The sequence below is a fragment of the Octopus bimaculoides genome, chromosome 24 (genome assembly GCF_046866305.1).
Source record: "Octopus bimaculoides isolate indiv1 chromosome 24, ASM4686630v1, whole genome shotgun sequence".
NCBI lineage: Eukaryota > Metazoa > Mollusca > Cephalopoda > Octopoda > Octopodidae > Octopus > Octopus bimaculoides.
In genome coordinates, this window is record NC_142951.1 from 19904946 (window position 1) to 19917481 (window position 12536).

General features: G+C 36.4%; 1 protein-coding gene across 16 annotated transcripts in view; it reads left to right on the plus strand.

Moving 5' to 3' along the window:
• The window catches only part of LOC106874415 (uncharacterized), a 232557-nt gene that overhangs the window by 91559 nt on the left and 128462 nt on the right, over positions 1-12536 (plus strand). For 6 of the 16 annotated variants that reach the window (XM_089341463.1, XM_089341465.1, XM_089341466.1 and 3 more), the window contains one exon: positions 1338-1359. The exons of the other annotated variants lie outside the window; for them this stretch is intronic. The gene's annotated coding sequence lies outside the window, so the exon portion shown is untranslated. The remainder of the gene's footprint in view (positions 1-1337; positions 1360-12536) is intronic. 16 annotated transcript variants of the gene reach the window in all.

Below are 12536 nucleotides of genomic sequence, written 5' to 3' on the forward strand. Positions count from 1 at the left end.
ACAGCATTCTTCGTAATGTATTTTTTTATTTATATTAAAGTTGTGTCAGGGTTGGGGTGGATGATCAAAACATTGCTGCAGGCCAGATCCAAGCTCTGTGCTGCATGATTGATTCTCATGTTCTAAGCTATTGACAAATAAAAACCTGTGAGAAATAACTAAATCTCTTTCAAATTCCACCCTATTTTCTTGAAAAGAAAGAAAGAAAAACAGCAGAGAATGTAGTTCTATATACATTAACCCTTTTGATATCAATCAGCCAAGACTGCCCCTGGATCTATGATCCAAATTTTATTTTTAAATGATCTAAATTAAAATCTTTCATCAAAATAACATGTTAATTTATGTCCCAAACATCATCTTAATAATCTTTTATTTTTTTACTTGTTTTAGTCATTAGACTGTGGCCATGCTGGGGCACTGCCCTGAAAGGTTTTAGTTGAACAAATCAACCCTTGTATTTATTCTATTGGTTCTCTTTTTCCAAAACATCAAACTATGGGGGATGTAAACACACCAACACCAGTTTTGAAATGGGGGCAGGGGTCAGACATACAAAGAAACTCAAAACATGTCCAACAATTTTTTCCCCGGGGCATTCTCACCACATTTTTCATTAATTTCAAAATTAATTGAAACAAAAGCTGTGTATTTTGACAGAAGTATGGTAGCAAAAGGGTTAATATCTAAAAAAAGGAAGTATGGGTTGTTCATTTTTTGGTTCTGTTATCTTGTATCATCTAGGGGTTGACTTTTGGGCTAAATAACAACAGTAAGACTGTGGATTGTACACTAGCATAGCTAGGGGGGAGGGTGGAGAGAGTGGTCCACCTCAGGTAGCACTTCTATGCAGGCAGCACCACTTTGGGGTCTGCTGTAGGCAATATGTATTTTTTGTGGGGGCCTAGCAGCGGCAAACTGAAGGGCTGCTCCAGGCAGCAAACACTCCAACTACACTGTTGTTTAGCTCTAAGGTAAGCCATTACAGAGTAGTAGTTCTTTGATCAAAGCATTCCAGATATGATCATCTTGTTACATTCTGACAGGATGTGTCTAGGGCTGCAATTTCTGATGTGAGCTCTGTCATGTGTAATTTGAAGAATTTGGTGTTATTTCTAGCAGGTGAAGTGACCACTTTGGTTTATTTGGCTCATTTTTGTGCACTGGTTTGCTCCACTGACAGTGGCAACAGCAGTAGTGCTGAAGGTGGTAGTGGTGGATATTATTGCATTGAGATATGCTTGAGAAAGTGAGAGAGAGAGAGTGTGTGTGTGTGTGTGGATTATTCTGTTTTGATTGATGTTAATCTCTACACTGCTATTTTACTCTGGTTTCAGGAAGTGACCTCTTAGTTTAGTGGTAAGTTTTAAAATCCTAGCATTGCAGAATTGACGCTATCAGTTATTTTACTATGCCATCATTGCTCTCCTCTGAAAATGTTGAAATTATCTGGCGCTATGTGATAAATGAGCTTGTTTAATAATATTTCAGGAATCACTCTGATAAAAATAAAAACAAAAAATTTGGGGGAGGGAAAAAAAAGGTGGTGGGATATATAAAAAGCAAAAGAATTTAATAATAATAGTAATAAAATTAATAATGATTATAATTGCTTATTTGCTGGCTTGTTATTTGCATGCCTCTTTTTGTTTTTATTTTAGTTTCCATCTCCTTTTCTTCTCCTTTCTCTCACCTTCTATAATTATCATATAATCCATAGATTTGCTAATTGATCTCTTCTGTAATGATTCATTTATCAAGTGAACAACAGGTTTATCCTGTCAGTTTTAGTGTTAATGAGGACATGGGAACTATTTTTGTTTTTTGTTTTCCTTAATATGTTTATTAGTTGAGGGGTAGAGTAGCTGCTCTTTCCAAGGTGCATTCACTCAACTCAATTTGAAATGTTTCTTTTTCAATGCACATTATATCAAATTACCTGTTTTGAAGAAAAACGCCAACAAAACCTGGCTTTTTCTCATACTGTCTGTTTCTCCTATAAAATAGTTAAAAATAGTTTTGTTTGTTTTTTTCCTTTATATTTTCTATAATATTTTACTTTTTTTTGTTTCATTTTAATTTAAATTGTCTCGTAATCATACAATATGGCCAACTCTTTGTTTCAATATTCTGATATTCCATTACAATACTTCAAAATATTTATTAAACAATCGGGTTTTGTTGTAATTCCATACAGTGACAATAAATTAAACTGTGACAATGTCAACTACATTTATTTTCAGAATTTTTTTTTAAATATATTTTTTTTATCAAGTATTTTGTGAACAATAACAATTATATTGCTTATAAAGTTTCCAACAAGCCTATCACCGATGAGGGAGTGACTGTTCAACTTGGGCAGAATAAATATCACAACCTAGTTTTGTTTATGCACTGGTTGAACATAGTTTTGTCATTGACATGTATCTTATTTGCTGACACACATGCACACGTGCACAAACACAATCCCTGTCCTTTCTCATATATTTTTTAAAAAAGCACACACACATGCATACAAAGGCACATGACTTAGTGGTTAAGTGTATTGCACTCTATTGCACTCACGATCGTGAGAGCATGGTTTTGATTCCCAGACCAGCATTGTACTCTTGAGCAAGACACTGCATTTCACGTTCCTCCAGTTCACTCAGCTGTCAATGGGTAACCCTGCAACAGACTAGCCCTCTGATCTGGGGAAATGTTAGCCTGCTTGCCTAGCCAGTAGGATAGTATCATTCAAAAGCTAAAGTGATGCAAAGCACATTGTGATTAGCAATGTGTAACAACGTCCAATAGTCTGGTTTATCACATGATACATATATATAGGTGCAGTTGTTGTGTGGTTAAAAATCTTGCTTCCCAACCATATGGTTTCTGTTTCAGTCCCACTGCACGATACCTTGGGTGAGTGTCTTCTAGCTTCAATTCTTGTGAGTGGATTTTGTAGACCGAAACTGAAAGTATATATGTGCATGTACTCATCTTGATACCACCTGATGGTTGTGTTGCAAGTTACTTGGCAACCACACTTCTGTTGATGGCACAAAGAACATACCCAGTATACACTGTAGAGTGGTTGATATTAGGAAGGGTATCCAGTCACAGAAACCCTGCCAGAGCTGTTGCTGGAGTTTGGTATCACCAGATCCATCTTATGCTAGCATGGAAAACAAACGTTAAATGATGTGATGATGATGATATGTGTATAGATGCAGGTATGGTTATGTAGTTAAAAAGCTTGCTTTGCAACCATGTGATTTTAGGTTCTGTACCACTACATGGCATCTTGGGCAAGTGTTTTCTACTATAGCCACAGGCTGACCAATGTCTTGTTCATGAATTTAATAGATGGAAACTGTGTAGAAGCCTGCCGTGTGTGTGTGTTGTCTGCCTTCTACTCTTAGCCAATTTATATACTGTTAAAGAACCTGTGAAAAATATACTCCTCTCCCACCTTCCACAAAAACATTAAAATGTATAAAAATGGGTTCATTTGTTTCTTGAAGAAGGATCAGAACTTATTCACAAAATTTTGAGTTTGATTTGAACTGTTATTGCTTATCATTTTCCTCCCTCTTGTGCTATTTCTTCAGCTTTTCTATGAAGGATCTTAAGCAGCTGTACCATGTGAACCCTTTTGCTACCATATTGTTGTTGGAATGCACTACTTTTGTTTCAATTAGTTTTGAAAATAATAAAGAATTTATTGAAAAAAACTTAGTCCTTACTAAGCTGGTGTTTAGAACACAAATTAGTAGGAAATTCTAATGGTAGGTTTTGGTTTAGATGATTTTAAAACAAGCAGTTTGTATCATAGATCCAGGTGCAGTTTCAGGTGGATGGTATCTAAAGGGTTAATGTTTTGCATCCAGCCAGATTCGGCCATGTTATCCTGCTTGCATTTTATTTCTTCATGGTTGGTTGTCATGTTATTAGTTAGTGTTGTTTGTTTGCTCATGTACATCATGCATGTATGTATCTTTTATCTTTTACTTGTTTCAGTCATTTGACTGCGGCCATGCTGGGGCAGCATCTTGAAGTGTTTTTAGTCGAATAAATGAACCCTATGGAATTTTTTTTTTAAGCCTAGTATTTATTCTATTGGTTTCTTTTATCAAACCATCAAGTTACAGGGACATAAACACACCAACACCGGCTCTTGAGCAGAGGAGGACAAACACACACACACACACACACACACACACACACAACCAGCTTTTTCCAGTTGCCATCTACCAAATCTACTCACAAGGCTTTGGTCAACCTGGAGCTATAGTAGAAAATACTTGAGGAGCAAGCTTCTCACCACACCCAGGCTTGTCTTTCATGTCTATAGTAAATATGTAATCTTATTTCCTTGCATCATACACACTACCTCTGCAGTAATAATCCTAATTTTTGGCATAAAGCCAGAAATTTTGAGGGGAGGGGCATGCCATTTGCATCAAACTCAATGCTTGACAAGTATTTATTTTATTGACCCCAAAAAGGATGAAAGGCAAAGTCAGAGTTTGAACTCAAAATCTAAAGAGCTGAAAAAATACTGCATTACAAATAAACATTTCATGTGATGTATTAATGATTCTGCCAGCCTGCAGCCTTAATAAAAATAATGATAATAATATTTTTGCTATAGGTAGAAGACCTGAAATTTTGGGGGTGGAGAATAGTTGATTACTTCAACTCCAGTGCACAGTTGGTACTTATCTCATTGACCCCAAAAGGAGGTAAAGCAAAGTTGACCTTGGTGGAATTTGAACTCAGAATGTAATGATGGACGAAATACCACTGAGCATTTTGTCTAGCGTGCTAACAATTCTGCCAGCTCACTGCATCAGCAGTAATAATAATAATAATAATAATACAAATCTTTTCTAATTCTGGCACAATGCCAGCAAGTTTGGGGGAGGAGGCTAGTCAATTATATCGACCCCAGTACTTGACTGCTATGTATTTTATTGACATTGAAAAGCAGAGTTGGCCTTGATGTTACTTGAACTCAGAACATAGAGAGCCCAGAAAGATGCTGCTAAACACTGTCCACTGCCATAGTTATTCTGCTGGCTTGTTGTCTTTATAATGTTGTACCTTGACAAGTGTCTTCTACTATATAGCTTTGGGCTGAACAAAGCCTTGTGAGTGAATTTGGTAGACAAAAACTGAAAGAAGCCTGTCGTTTGTGTGTATATATAAGCACACACGCACACACACGTGTTTTTCTTTCTGTCTGTGTTTGTCCCCCACTATTGCTTTACAACTAGTGTTGATGTGTTTATGTTCCTGTAACTTAACAGTTTGACTAAAGAGACTGATAGAATAAGAATCAGGCTTAGCAAAAAGATAAATGCTGGGGTTGATTCATTCAACTAAAAATTCCTGAAGGTGGTGCCCCAGCATGGCCACAGTCTAATGACTGAAGCAAGTAAAAAAATGTGTGCATGTATTCTCTAGTGTATTTGATGTTTCAAAATACTGGATGAATAATAATTTTCTTGCATGAGCAGCTGACCCTTTGACCTTTTGTTCAATGACTCTGCTATTGATACCACTACCACCTTCTGTTTTGTTTTGTTTTGTTTTGTTTTGTTTTGTGTGTGTGTGTCAGTCAGTCAGTCAGTCATTCAGTCATTAGGATGTGATTTATTTTGTTAATAACAGTTTTTCCATTTTTTTTTATTTGCAGAGGTAATTAAGCTTCTTTCTCTCTCTCTCTCTCTCTCTCTCTCTCTCTCTCTCTCTCAATTCTTCTCTTCTCTCCCCCTCCCCCTTTCTATCACTTGTGGTCCTAATTTTTCTTATATTAACCATTTAATTCTTGGGATTTTTTTAGAGTAACCAACAGTTCTTGCAGGAGAATCACTGCAGTACAATTTCTGCAGCTGCCAGCCATTCATTCTTCAACTGTCCTTTGGCAAGAGCTTTTCGTTACCTTTCTACTTTTTTCTTTGTTTCAGTCACTGGACTGTGGCCATGCTGGGGTTACCACCATGGCAAGTTTTAGTGGAATGAATCAATCCCAGTACTTTTTTTTTTAATGTCTTTAACTGGTACTTATTCTATCAGTTCCTTTTGCAAACAAATAAGATATGGGGATATTGGCACAGGTGTGGCTTTGTGGTAAGGAGCTTGCTTCCCAGCCATATGGTTTGGGGTTGAGTCCCACTGTGTGGTACCTTCAGCAAGTGTCTTCTACTATAACCTCAGGCCAATCAAATCTTGAGTGGATTTGGTAGACAAACTGAAAGAATCCTGTCATATATATGTATATATCTGTGTGTGTGTTTGTTTCCCTCCCCCCATCACCACTTGACAACTGGTGTTGGTTTGTTTACATTCCCATAACTTAGCAAAAGAGACTGTTTGAATAAGTACTAGGCTTTAAAAATATGTCCTGGTGTCAATTTGTTTGACTAAAACCCCTTGAGGCAGTGCTCCAATCAAATGACTGAAACAAATAAAATTTTAAAAAAAGAATATAAACAAATTAATTCCGGTTGTCAAGCAGTGTTGGGGTAAAAACACATAGACAAGCTTTTCATTTACCAAATTCATTCACAGTACATTGTATTGGTTGGTCTGGGGCTTTAGTAGAAGACTCTTGCCATGCAGTAGAAATGAATTCAGATCAGTTTGTATTGCAGTATGAGGGACAGCTGTTGGCAGATTGGTATCAAAAAAAGGTTAAAGCTGCTGAGGTTTACCACCATGGTTTACCAATCAGACAGGCTACTGATATTCCTGATTTTCACCAGGACAGCTCAGATTGAATGTAGAGATATAAATCCTGTCTTTTCCTGTATCTAGAACTACATTGTCCAAGGTGTCCTTCTCTTGTTAAGATGGTAAGATGTGCTTTGTGGGAGATTTGATTGTTTCTAGCAGGCCAAGTGACTACATAGATGACTCCCACAATCATTCATATATAAACGGGTGTCTTCCAGTGTTTACCCCCCCCCCCCTAAAAAAAAAAAAACAAGAATGAGTTACATTTCTGCTTGATAGGTAAATAGTTAAGATAGGAAGGGGACACACAATTTCAAAAGGCATAGCTTCCAAACATATCAATGTGCAAATGCTAGAAGAATTTATATACCTATAAGAATTTAATAATAGTTATGTATGTGTTTTTTCGTGTTTTGTTCGAATGGTAACCACTCCTGAAGAAGTGCCAAATGTCTAAATCCAATGGACCAGTCACTGGATAAGTTTGGCACAGAAATGTTAACATAGAGTGGTGAATAAATCGATATATCGAATTTGAAGTCTCTGTCTCTTTTGAATATGAAAATTTAAAAGTTTAAAAACCTTATAATATATATATAAACTGTGAGAACGACCCTTAAGGAATCTAGTTAATGATCTCCTAAGGTAAGTTCTTATGCTATATTGGTAACGGTTGCTACATCCTCTGTAAAACATTCCCTCAATATACACAAGAGGAAAAAGCCAGGTCAGTTCCTCTTCAACTTTATTCGATTGTCAAAGAATATGTATAAGAATATGTATATGTATTATTCCATATGTGTATTTTCATACACTGTTTTTAACATTTTCATTTTAATATCAGAGAATGTGTGATAATCAGTATGTAACAATACAAAGTTCATACAAAGCTTTATACTTTAAATATATTTTATCATCAAAGAATGTATATATGCATTTTAATTCTCGAACTGTTCTTTAACATTTTTTATTATTCTCAAAGACTTTTGATAATCTTTTTCTAAAAAAGTGAAACCGGTTAAGTAAATAAATATTTTTAAAAAATAAGTGCATTTTCAAACCTTCTTTCATATATATTTCCACTCGTACGGTATTCCACAACTTTACTTTATCATATATATATATATATATATATATATATATATATACATACATGTTCTTTTATTTGTTTCAATCATTTGACTGTGGCCATGCTAGGACACCGCCTTTAGTCAAACAAATTGACCCCAGTACTTATTCTTTATAAGCCTAGTACTTATTCTATCGGTTTCTTTTGCCAAACCACTAAGTTATGGAGATGTAAACACACCAACATTTTTTTTTTTTTGTTGATCTTACCATCACAGAACAGTACATTTTATTTATATATGGCCTAGTGGTTAGGGTGTTGCACCCATGATCATGAGATCGTGGTTTCAATTCCTTGACCTGATGGTGCATTATGTTCGTGAGCAAAACAATTCATTTCACTTTGCCCTGTGATCACTTCGACACCTGATGCGTGGTACATGGTGCACCTTTTCGCACAACGTTGACTAAATAGAGAGAGTAAGCTAATGTGTGGCACAAACATTTGATCACTATAAACAAATTGTTTGTGCAGGTCGTTTGGCAATAGCTGAATGGCTATATGCTGTCTTATATACATACATACATACATACACATATACACACACACATACACCTCTGAGTAGACCAACACTCGAAAGGAGCTTGGCCACTTAACCACCATGGGGTCGAATACTCAAAAGGACCTCAGCTACCTCACCTCTGTGAGGCCCAACACTTTGCTACCATCAGACCCAACGCTCCAAAGGTACTCGGCCACTTTGCCTCATGAGGCCCAACATTCAAAGGTTGATTTTTTTTTTATGTGCCACCAGCACGGGTGCACTTGGCTTGACAGGTCCTCTTAAGCAGAGCACATAACCAAAGGTCTTAGTCACTAGTCAATACCTCTGTGAGGTTCAAAGTTCGAAGGTCATGCTTCACCACCTCGTCCCATGTCTTCCTGGGTCTACCTCTTCCACAAGTTCCCTAGGCACTTCTTTACAGAACTGTCCTCATCCATATGTATCACATGACCATACCAGTCCTCGGCTGTTATAGCCCATGTTTCACTGCCATGCAGCTTAGCTGTTCGCACACAGGCATCAGACAATCTGCCTTTCACTCTGAGAGAGAGGCCCTTTGTTGCCAGCAGTGGTAGGAGCTCTATGAACTTTGCCCAGCTTAATCTTATTCTCACAGCTACGCTCTCAGGACAACCACCTCCACTACTAACCTGGTTGCCTAGATACCAGGTTTCTCTGTTAACCATGCAGCAACAATGTCTATGTATATGTGAACATTTTTTCCATTTTAAAATGACACTCCCACTGCATGCTGCTCATGCTAGTATATTCTGCAATGATATCCGTTTGACTAATTAAAAGTGTTATGGATGGAAAATATTTGGGAGTTTGTTGTGTATGTGTCCATCGTGTGTATATTTGTAGACACTGATGTAGAGCTGTGTTAATGTCTTGTGTTTCTCTAGGGTAGTGGTGTGGGGGTATTCCCTAGGACTTAGGTATACTTTTGTAAAAAATAAATGAGAACCATACGACGTATTATGGTTCATTAAAATCAACAAAATCCTTCGAAGTCCTTCAGGAGACTGAGACCAATAATAATAAGATACAGCTACCTAAAATAATATTTATTTCTAAATATAGTTCCCTAATCTGTTTTTCTCTCTATCTTTTCCTTAATGAAGAATGTAATTGTCTTCAGATTCAAGTACTTTTTTTTTCTTTCATAGGAATTTTGCAAAATTGCAGAGCTTAAAATTAGCCAAAGTTAATTTGTAGTCTGCAGCAAAAAAATAGTCTGCAGCAAAAAGTCTGCAGCAAAAAGAAATATGAAAAAAGAAAAATTATTTTTTCATGCCTAATCTACATAACTAGCATGTCTGGAAATACATTCTGTTCCAGACATGGAATTTATCTGTCTGCAATCAGTTTTATATATATATATATATATATATATATATATATATATATATATATATATATATAAAAGAATATTTGGATTAGCTGTTCTCTCTTATATTATATATTTTTCACTAATATTATCATTACATGCTTTTCACCACACAGCCAAACACAGCTCTGTGTTTATGTATATGCAGTGCAGTGTTTTGTTTTTCTGGTTTTCTCTTGTATTGGAAAGTGCTCTACGTAAGTTTGTTTGCAGGTGTGGTTAAGAAGCTTGCTTTAGAAACCGCATGATCTCATGTTCAGTCTCACTGTGTGGCACCTTGGGCAAGTGTCTTCAACTGTAGCCTTGGGCTGACCTAACCATATGAATAAATTTGGTAGACAGAAACTGTGAAACTCCATCATATATATGTTTGAGTGTGTTAGCATTTGTGCCCCCATCACCACCAAAATGTTCAGTGGCATTTCTTCTGGCTTTACATTCTGAGTTCAAATCCTACTGTGGTCGACTTCACCCTTTATTTTTTTGGGTCAAAATAAGTATAAGTTGAGCAATAAGATCAGTGTAACAGACTTTTAAAATCTCTCCACAAAATTTCAGACCTTGTACCTGGCAAAACTGGTAAAGCAATTGATGAAATGACACAGTGTTTTCATTGCTTTTCTGTGTTAAAAACTTGCTGAAGTACTGAGGTCATATTTGCCTGTTATCTTTGTGGAGTCATTAAAATAAACACCAGTCAAGTACTGGTTGCTATAATCAGCTATATCTTCCTCTTCCACAAAATGCATGGCCTTCAGCCAATATAAGAGAGCAATGTCATCAATTACCTGAAATTGTCAATTACCTTGTTTATCGAGTGAGGTATAGTGTTTAATTAGGTTTCCATATGGTTATTATTTATTAAATTTTTTGTTTGTTTTTCTTTTGTCAATTCATTTGATTAATGCTTTATATGTATATATTATCATCATCATCATTTAATATCCGTTTTCTATGCTGGCATGGGTTGTGTGGTTTGACTGGAGCTGGTAAGACCAGAGACTGCACCAGGCTCCATTGTCTGTTCTTGTGTGTGTTTGAAAGAGACGATCATCTTCCCATCCACTTTTCCATGCTTGCATGGGTCAGACAGAATTTATTGAGACAGATTTTTCTATGGTCAGATGCCCTTCTTGTTGCCAACCTTCGCCTGTTTCCAGGTAAGGTAATATCTCCCTATGATCAGACAGGTTTTCATGGAAAATTTGAAATGAACACCACCGCTTACATGACAGTGACACTCATTTACAACTGTTACAAAATGTTCAGATGAGAAGTGATGCACACGTGCGCATGCAGGTTTCTTTCAGTTTCGGTTGCCATGCAGTGGGACTGAAACTAAACTCATGTGGTTGAGTGAAACAAACTTTTTTAGAGAAGTTATAATCTTAAAAAATAAAATAAATAATAGACAATAATGATTGAATATTAAAGTTTTAAAATTATTTCAAATAAAAGCTGTAAAGATATTACTGTAATATAGGATTAGGTATGGCTGTGTGATTAAGAAGTTAATTTTACAGTCATCTGGGTTCAAGTTCAAACCTGCTGTGCTGCACCTTGGTCAAGTGTCTTTTCTAGAGTGTTGTATGTGATTGCTAATAACAGCTAAGTTTCTATCATATTACAATCTAGATGCAGGTGTGGCTATGTGGTAAGAAGCTTGCTTCCCAACTGCATGGTTCTGACACCTTGGTCATGTGTCTTGTATATTATTATCGCTTTGGGCTGACCAAAGCCTTGTGAGGGGGGTTTGATAGATGGAAACTGAAAGAAGCCCATCAGAGAGATAGATAGATAGATAGATAGATAGATGTGCATGTATCTTTGTGTTTGTTCACCACCACCAGTACCCCAGCATGGCTGCAGTCTAATGACTGAAACAAGTAAAAGATTAAAGATGTCTTTAAAAATGGAAGGCACATTTAAGGATGTAGTCCTAGATATGATGTGTCAGAAGTGGGTGGAGGAGACAAAAAGATGAAATGGTCTTAACTTGAATTTCTTTGATTATAAGTCTGCTAGAATTATGACTGGTCTGGCACTAAGTCATAATTCTAGCAGACTGAAGGTCTGTACCAGCCATAGGCAAACTGTGGCTCATGGGGCTTTCTGAATGGCATGCCTTATGAAAAATTACCTTAGACTTTTTTTTGTAATGGCATGGCCCACTTGATGATGAGCTGTGTCTTGCTTGACCCACTCTTCAAAAAAGAATGGCCATGCCTGGTGTAAATTATGGTAAATTTCAGCCAAGGAGAATATGAAAGCTAAATAGTTGAACTACTTAGCAAAACATGAAGAATTCAAATGAAGCTACTGACAGCTTGGTGGTGTATATTTTAACAGATGGTAAATGATTCAATGCCAACCACCATGTATGACACAGTTCCCACTTCCCTGTTCAATGTGTACATGGCTTTAGAGGAAAGGATATACAGCTAAAAAATATTTACTTTAACAATTCAGGCAATTTTTTTTTTCTTTTTCTTTTTTTTCTTTTTCTGATTTTATTTGTAATTTATGCAGAACAATCCAACCCATCCCCTGCTGCTGGCTATGGATAACTTAGTCCTTAAGTCTAAGCAAAAATAATAATCCCCTCTGCTATATAAGGCCTGAAATTTTGGTAGGGAAATGGGCTAGTCAATTATATCTACTTCAGTGCTCAATGGAGACTTATTTTATTCACCCTGAAAGGATGAAAAAGTAAAATCGACCTTGGCAGAATTTTAACTCAGAATGTAAAAATTTATGAAATATCACTAAGTATTTTGTCTGGTGTGCTG